General features: G+C 33.7%; 1 non-coding gene across 1 annotated transcript; it reads left to right on the forward strand.

The window, feature by feature from the left end:
- Positions 1 to 4,601: 4,601 nt before the first annotated feature.
- LOC106664941 lies at positions 4,602 to 6,176 on the forward strand. The gene is made up of 2 exons (XR_002910869.1): positions 4,602 to 4,724; positions 6,032 to 6,176. It is a non-coding gene; the product is annotated as an uncharacterized LOC106664941 (transcript).
- Positions 6,177 to 7,423: the final 1,247 nt, after the last annotated feature.

Raw genomic sequence — 7,423 nt, forward strand, 5'->3', positions numbered from 1 at the left:
GCGCGGAATTATATGCAATTCTTTGAACAATATTGCATAAATTTGCATATTTGAAACATTTTATACTACTGTGTGGTGATTAGTGACCGAATGATCATTCGGAAATCGTGAGTTGCGGTCTGGTGTGACGTAGGTTTCAGAAAAACATTTTCTTTATCGTGCCAACGTTTCGATCTTTATTGAGATCATCTTCAGGGCCTGGGATTTTCAAACATTGTTTAAATTTAACAAATGCATGTCGGAAGTGGAAAAAATTGAATTTATACATTGCAAAAAATATATTTTTTATATTCAATCAAAGTATTTCTACTCACTCAAAGTGTTTGTTTTCTGTGTAATTGTGCCATTCTTGCGTGTCGTGTTGAGAGTGCCAGTGAGATTTTGCTGTTTTATGTTTATATACGTAGGATTTGAAGGGGGAAGGATGTCGGTATAGAAAGATGTTTTTGTATAAGGTGTGGCTTCTTTGAGGTGAAAAGTTGGTTGGCTAGATTATCCTTTCAGGATTGAATAGACGGGGATAAATAGGAAAAGGAAAGCTAAATTGTTGAAAAATTAGACTATGTAAAAATGTTTGATGTGTGGAATATGATGAATGTTTTATATGTAACATTATATGCTTTATGTGATGTGAAGATATATGTATGTTATCGATATTGAATTTTATTAATGATATTGGCGTAGCTGAGACTGAGTTTACATGTGTCTGTTCTCTAATCTTTTCCACATCCTACATGTATTTGTTAAATTTAAACAATGTTTGTAAATCCCAGGCCCTGAAGATGATCTTAATAAAGATCGAAACGTTAACACGATAGAGAAAATGTTTTTCTGAAACCTACATCACACCAGACTGCATTTTATACAACTGCAATCATTTTACACTATTGAAAAAAATATACATTAGGCAATCAAGAACAAAAGAGGGGAATACAAGAGCTTTAAATTGGATTGTGATAACAGTTAGTTACAAAGACGTAAACAATCTTACACAATAGTATTTTCTCGAAATGATCGGTATATTTTTTAAGACACCTATTTCTAAAATTGACTAGACAGCTTTTTGCATTTCTTGAACAATTTTCTTTTTCTGAAGTAGTCGGGTTGTGAAAAGGTCATCATTTGAAACTCCCTAAACCAGCCCCCTTTCTTATTTTCAACCTAGTAAGCCTAAAGTGGTAACTTAATTTCTTGTAAAATAGTAGCAGGTTGGGTTTTCAAAGCAAAACAGAAATTTTATGCAGTGAAGGAATTGTATTAATATTATTATTACCTTATTATTTACAGCTTAGGTCACTTGAAACAACATTGGAAACAATTCCACTAGTTTTTGTGGTCCGCTTGACCAATTAATATCTTTCAATTAATTAAGGTTTTTAGTTGAGATAAAAAGTCAGTGTCACGAGCGGGATTCGAACCTAGATACGCCGCTACTCTACCACTTGAGCTATCGTGACTTCGATCCACTCGGACACTAACTTCCCATCTCAACCCCACCTTTTTGAATTTTCCCTCCTTTTTGCCATTTTTCACCCCACCTTTTTATCTCATCTAAAATCCTTAATTAATTGAAAGATATTAATTGGTCAAGCGGACCACGAAAATTAGTGAATTTAATAATATAAAATTATATCTTCACTAAAGCTCTCCGTGGCCATTTCATTTGTCGCCGAGGATCAAATAGATTACACGATTTTGAAAAATGGCAAAAAGGAGGTAAAATTCAAAAGGTGGGGTTGAGATGGGAAGTTAGTGTCCGAGGCCGAAGGTCGTGGGTTCGAATCCCACTCGTGACACTGACTTTTTTATCTCAACTAGAAACCTTAATTAATAGGATACAATAGCTTGATCCTAAAAACCCAAAGAAGTCAGTTCTCCTGCTCTGGTGTTACTGAATTAATTAATTAAACGCGCTTTTTACTTCAATGTCCCCTTCCCTTCAAAATAAAACTCAATTTCCTCATCTAGATCACCGAAAATTGTCCTTTAGTTTTTCAAATGTTTCTCATGAGAATGTTAGTTTTTCTCTGGCACTCTCAACACGACACGCAAGAATGGCACAATTCACAGAAGACAAACTCTTTGAGCCCAGAAGATGATCTCAATAAAGATCGAAACGTTGGGACGATAAAGAAAATGTTTTTCTGAAACCTACATCACACCAGACCGCATCTCACGATTTCTGAATAACTTTCAATTAAATCTGATGCTACAGGTTTCGAGCTTATTCGTATTAAATTCATCATTTTTCCCTTCTTGTTACTTTAAAATGCAAAACCAAATTTTGAACATCATTACTGCTTCTAATCTCATCTCCTCTCTGTCTGGCAGGCTTCAGAGAATTAAAGCATCCAATTCTATCTTCCCTTCTCTCACAATTTCAGCTCGTGTACCCCAAGGCTGTATTCTTGGACCCTTACTCATCCATGGTTCTATATGATTTTTCATTGGTTCTTAATTTCTCCCAATTTCATCTTTATGCTAGCTTTATCTTTACACTCAGATTTACATTCAATTTCAATTCAAGCAACAGCTCTGAAGCTATCTCAACCATGATCTTCAATCTCTTAACCTCAATAACCAATAATAATCTCAATAGTCAAGAAATAACGGCATTATTTTCACTGTGTGGTGATTAGTGACCGACCGTTAATCGATAATTATTCAGAAATCATGAGATGCGGTCTAGTGTGATGTAGGTTTCAGAAAAAACCTTTTATATTTAAAAAAAATTAATTTTTTATAAAGAAAATGTTTTTCTGAAACCTACATCACACCAGACTGCATCTCACGATTTCTGAATAATTATTTTCAATCCCAACAAATCCCAGCACTAATTAATTTCCAATAAACCCGTTAATACAAATTACCATCCGCATACCAATGGCTCTCCTATTAATTTTTTCCTAATGTTAAGAATCAATCTCTCGGTGTATTTTTAACTCCAGGCTTTCATGGCATGACCATGTGAGCTCTATTATTAAAAAGATCTACTCAAGCTCCATTCTCTTCGACGCGTTAACTTTTTCACTCCATAGAAAACTATAGAGTTCTCTTCTCAAACATGTCAATACAATATAATTGGTAAATAAAATAAGAAATCTAATGCGAAAATATCCAAGTTTTTCAAATTTATTTTGGTCTGACTATCCTTGTAGGTTTGATTATATTCCCTTTCTGCAGTCATATCGCATACCCGCAAGAAAAGTGACACAACTCAATAAAAGAAAATTTTACAGGAGAAACAGATGAAAATTTACTTTTTTCACTTATGTATTAAGTACACGCAATTATGATTGTTGGCAATAAAAACTGTCATGATCCATCAATATTGTCCATCGATATAGGATTAGACGATAATATTGCTAGGGAAGAACGGTGTGTATATTTTGCAATTAATTAAGGCTTTCAGTTGAAATAAAAAAGTCAATGATACGAGCGGGATTCGAACCTACGATCTTCGGCTTGATACGCCGCTGCTCTACCACTTGAGCTATTGTGACCTCGATCCACTCGGACACCAACCTCCCATCTCAACCACACCTTTTGAATTTTCCCTCTTTGAGATGGGGGGTTGGTGTCCGAGTGGTCGAGGTCACGATAGCTCAAGTGGTGGAGCAGCGGTGTATCAAGCCAAAGATCGTGGGTTCGAATCCCACTCGTTCCATTGACTTTTTTATCTCAACTGAAAACCTTAATTAATTAGATATTGGTCAAGTGGACCACGAAACTAGTGAATTTAATAAGTTGTGTATATTGTGAAAAGGAAGGGCTCTAAGATGTTCACCTGGAGGATACACGCTTTAACGGAAATGTAATTAGGTAAGGCAGCCCTCGATCTGTCAGGATTTTTTGGTGCGATTTAACGATAATTTAATTATTCAAAGATTTTTCAAATTTTTTACCCCGTCTTGCTCTTAATAATGCATTAAGAGCCAAACTAGGTAAAAAATTGTTAGTTAAGTTTCAATCTATCGAGTCATAGTGCACCATGGGACTTATGGAATTAGTATGGGGATGTAAAGACCTCGGAGGTCTCGGCGGCAATCCAAAGATTGTCCGCTAAACTTTCCCACACCAATTTTAACTAGATTTAGTCATCTGTTTTATAATACATTAACTTGTATCACATTTAATGATTGATTAATTTAATTTAATATTATTATTAATAATGCAATTTCACATTGTTATAGAAAGGTTTTTCTGTTCATTTTTGGGACTTTGTTTTTTAAATTTTCTTTTGTTTAATTATCTGAAGGTTTTTTTCTAACTTTGTAGGAAAACTGAAAGCAAAAATTGGCCAAGTTTATACAATGGGCCAGTTAAGTCCTACTTAAAGAAGTGCCTCTTAAAGAAATGCTATTTTACTATCCCCCCCTTGATATCAAAATTAATCATTAAAAAAAAAAAAGCACGTAATAGGAGAAAATATCGCAACTTTTTATTTTCCAGAACGCCATTCGAATCCTGGGAAGGGTGAAAGGACGGCCATCCGTCAAATTCGAAAGGGTTGCACCCCTCGGGTGGGGGTGCCGCCAGTAGTGGGGGCAGGGGTTGTAAGGTAGGTCCAGGGGAAAAATCCCTCCAGTTTTGCTCGAGACACCCTCTAGACTAGTGGTTACCCTTAAATTGGCATTGCATTGATACTCTACAACGATTTTGGGACTTGTTTTTTATTCTGTCGATCGGCCAAGAGAATAGGCGATTTTTTAAACAGTTTTTTGGTAAGTGAAATTTAAAAAATCTATTTCTTTTGTGCTTGTTTATTTTCCCGGTGTATTATTTCAACTTAATTTAATTCTTAAACACCTTACATTACAAATTTTAAATACATTACCGTTGCAATTGACATTGATAAAAGTAAACTTTTTTTTTTTTGAACATTTAGGAAAATAAAGTTATAATTTTAACAATTTTTCATATTTTGTGCTACAAATAATCGCTTGCTATAAAATGTGAGTATTTTGAAAATACAACTGTTTTTTTTTTGTTTTTTTTGAATAATCAAAAATAGATCATTTCCTAATAATTCAAAGATTTTAAATTTGTCAATAGGTACATACTTCTTATCTGAAAAAATCTAAACTTTCAGTATTTTAAAAATTAAGAAAAATTAAAGTTCACGTATAATAAATCAGGATGGAATTTGCAAAACTCTAGTTGAAAGAATAATTATAATTGAACCCGTTTATCCATGCTGTGAGTGACAAATAAAATTTTCTTAGTTCCATATAAATTTATTTTTCAAAATTCTTTTGAAAAAATTCCCAGGTCGAGTCTCTGCTGGGAAATCCAAACAGAAAGTTCTGTTTCTTGCAGGACAAAAGTCCTATTATATTACGCATGTTTGTCCGCTTTCTAGGTCACAGTTTATAATATATAGCCTCCATTGCGTAAAAAAAGGAAAGGAGAAAGTAGTTTTTTACCACAATGAGAAACTACTGCACCCCCTCCGGGGCTCTTTGTACATCCTCTTTTCTTCAAATTCCTACCGCCCTGCCCTCTTTAAATCGAGCTGTTTCCGTGGCTTAAAAAAAGGTTTATTTTGTTATATTCTTATATAAAAAATTAAAAATAAATACTTTTTTTTAGTAGTTATTGAGTGATTCTTTTATTTATCTTTGTAGAAAATTTCTTCTATTTGTATGCAAATTTTTTCTGTTTTTGTTAAGGGCTGTATAAATTTTCCTTCGAACTTTACGATTTACCTGAGGCATCCCTAATTTCCAAAACTGTTTTTCGACAGCTTGCAGGATAATTCAAAAGGGTAATAAAAAGGGTTGGCATGTTTTTCCCGGACCGCCTTTTTGACATACAAAAAAGCAAATAGTGGAACCCTCTTATTGCTTTGAAAAATAGGGCGCCTCACAAATAAGAAATTTACCTGTGAAAGGGTTGTTTTTAACGGTACACCCCCTCGAGCGGTTTTGACATGAATGCAAATCCCCACCCGCTTTTTGCCCCCGATTACGGTGGATTTACGACATCTTTCCGGGAAATTTCGTTCCGACTCATTCGTTCCGTTTTTCAGTTGTGATGAGATGATCGTCGCCCCGGAACTTTTCGCCGCTCAGAACTCGACGATGAACTGCGGAATCCAATACGACTCGAGGCACGTCTTCCCGGGCCTCAACATGGATTCTCCTTGGATGGGTCATCATGTCCAAGCGACAGTGGTAAGTGGTTTAATCGAATGTTTTTCGATAAAAACAAGGCCATTTTTAACTAAGAAAGGCATTCAAATAAAAGATTAGATAACGATTTTGCCAGTTTGCTAAGGAGAGCAACAAAAGAAACAATTCTACAATCATGTTTTATTATTTCCCATTCTTATCAAAAGCACATAAATGCATGAAATTTTGATATCAAAATTATAACAATCAGTAGACAACTTTTAAACCCACTAATAAACAAATTACAGTACAGTTTACTAGCAATAAAAGTGACAGCCCATAAAACCATTCTGGATTTTTTTTACATATTATTCCTTACAAATTATTTAATACATTCAGCGCCTAACTACGTATAATAAAAATACTTATTGAAATAAATAATACGTAACATAAAGGAAAAGTCAAAAGTATTTTAAAGGCATGGAACATTATTCTGCCTTCTGACATGCATGACATATTTATTATAATTTTTTTTAAATTATTATAAATCAGTAATTAACAGATCATTATGACATTGAAAGAATTTACTTTACTATTAACGCGTTAGTACTATAATTATGATGTTACAACTAAAAATATAAGTTAGAAACATCTATTAAAAATGACAAAATTTAACTAATATAATAACTTATTAAATCCATTATGTTTAGTAGTCTAATTGACCAAATTACTTCTTTCAATTAATTAGTCTTTTTATGTAAGGTCTTGGTTGAGATGAAAAAGTGAAAAACTAGCCGAAGGTCGTGGGTTCGAATCCCGCTCTTGTCACTAACTTTCTCATCTCAACCAAGCCTTACAAAAAAGAATAATTAATTGAAATTAATATTTTTTTACATTTTATTAGGTTTCGTGATCCGCTTGACCAAATAAATTCTTTTCAATAATTGGAGTGGATCAAAGTCACGACTGCTCAAGTAGTACAGCAGCGGCGTATTTAACCGAAGGTCGTGGGTTCGAATCCCCCTTGTGACACTGACTTTTTTTATCTCAACCAGAACCTTAATTATTGAAAATAATAATTTATGTTTTTACATTAAAAAATGCGTGGGTATTACTTTGTGGTCAATGAATAGCAATCATTTTTTACTATACATGTATTTAGGATTTCTAAATGTAAATTTTCTAAACCATTAAAAAAAAGTGTGATGATTAGTGACCGTTAATCGATATTTATTTAGAAATCGTGAGATGCGGTCTGGTGTGATGTAGGTTTTAGAAAAACATTTTCTTTATCGTGCCAACGTTTCGAT

The sequence above is a fragment of the Cimex lectularius genome, unplaced genomic scaffold, assembly GCF_000648675.2.
Source record: "Cimex lectularius strain Harlan isolate CLEC.00 unplaced genomic scaffold, Clec_2.1 scaffold611, whole genome shotgun sequence".
Taxonomy (NCBI): domain Eukaryota; kingdom Metazoa; phylum Arthropoda; class Insecta; order Hemiptera; family Cimicidae; genus Cimex; species Cimex lectularius.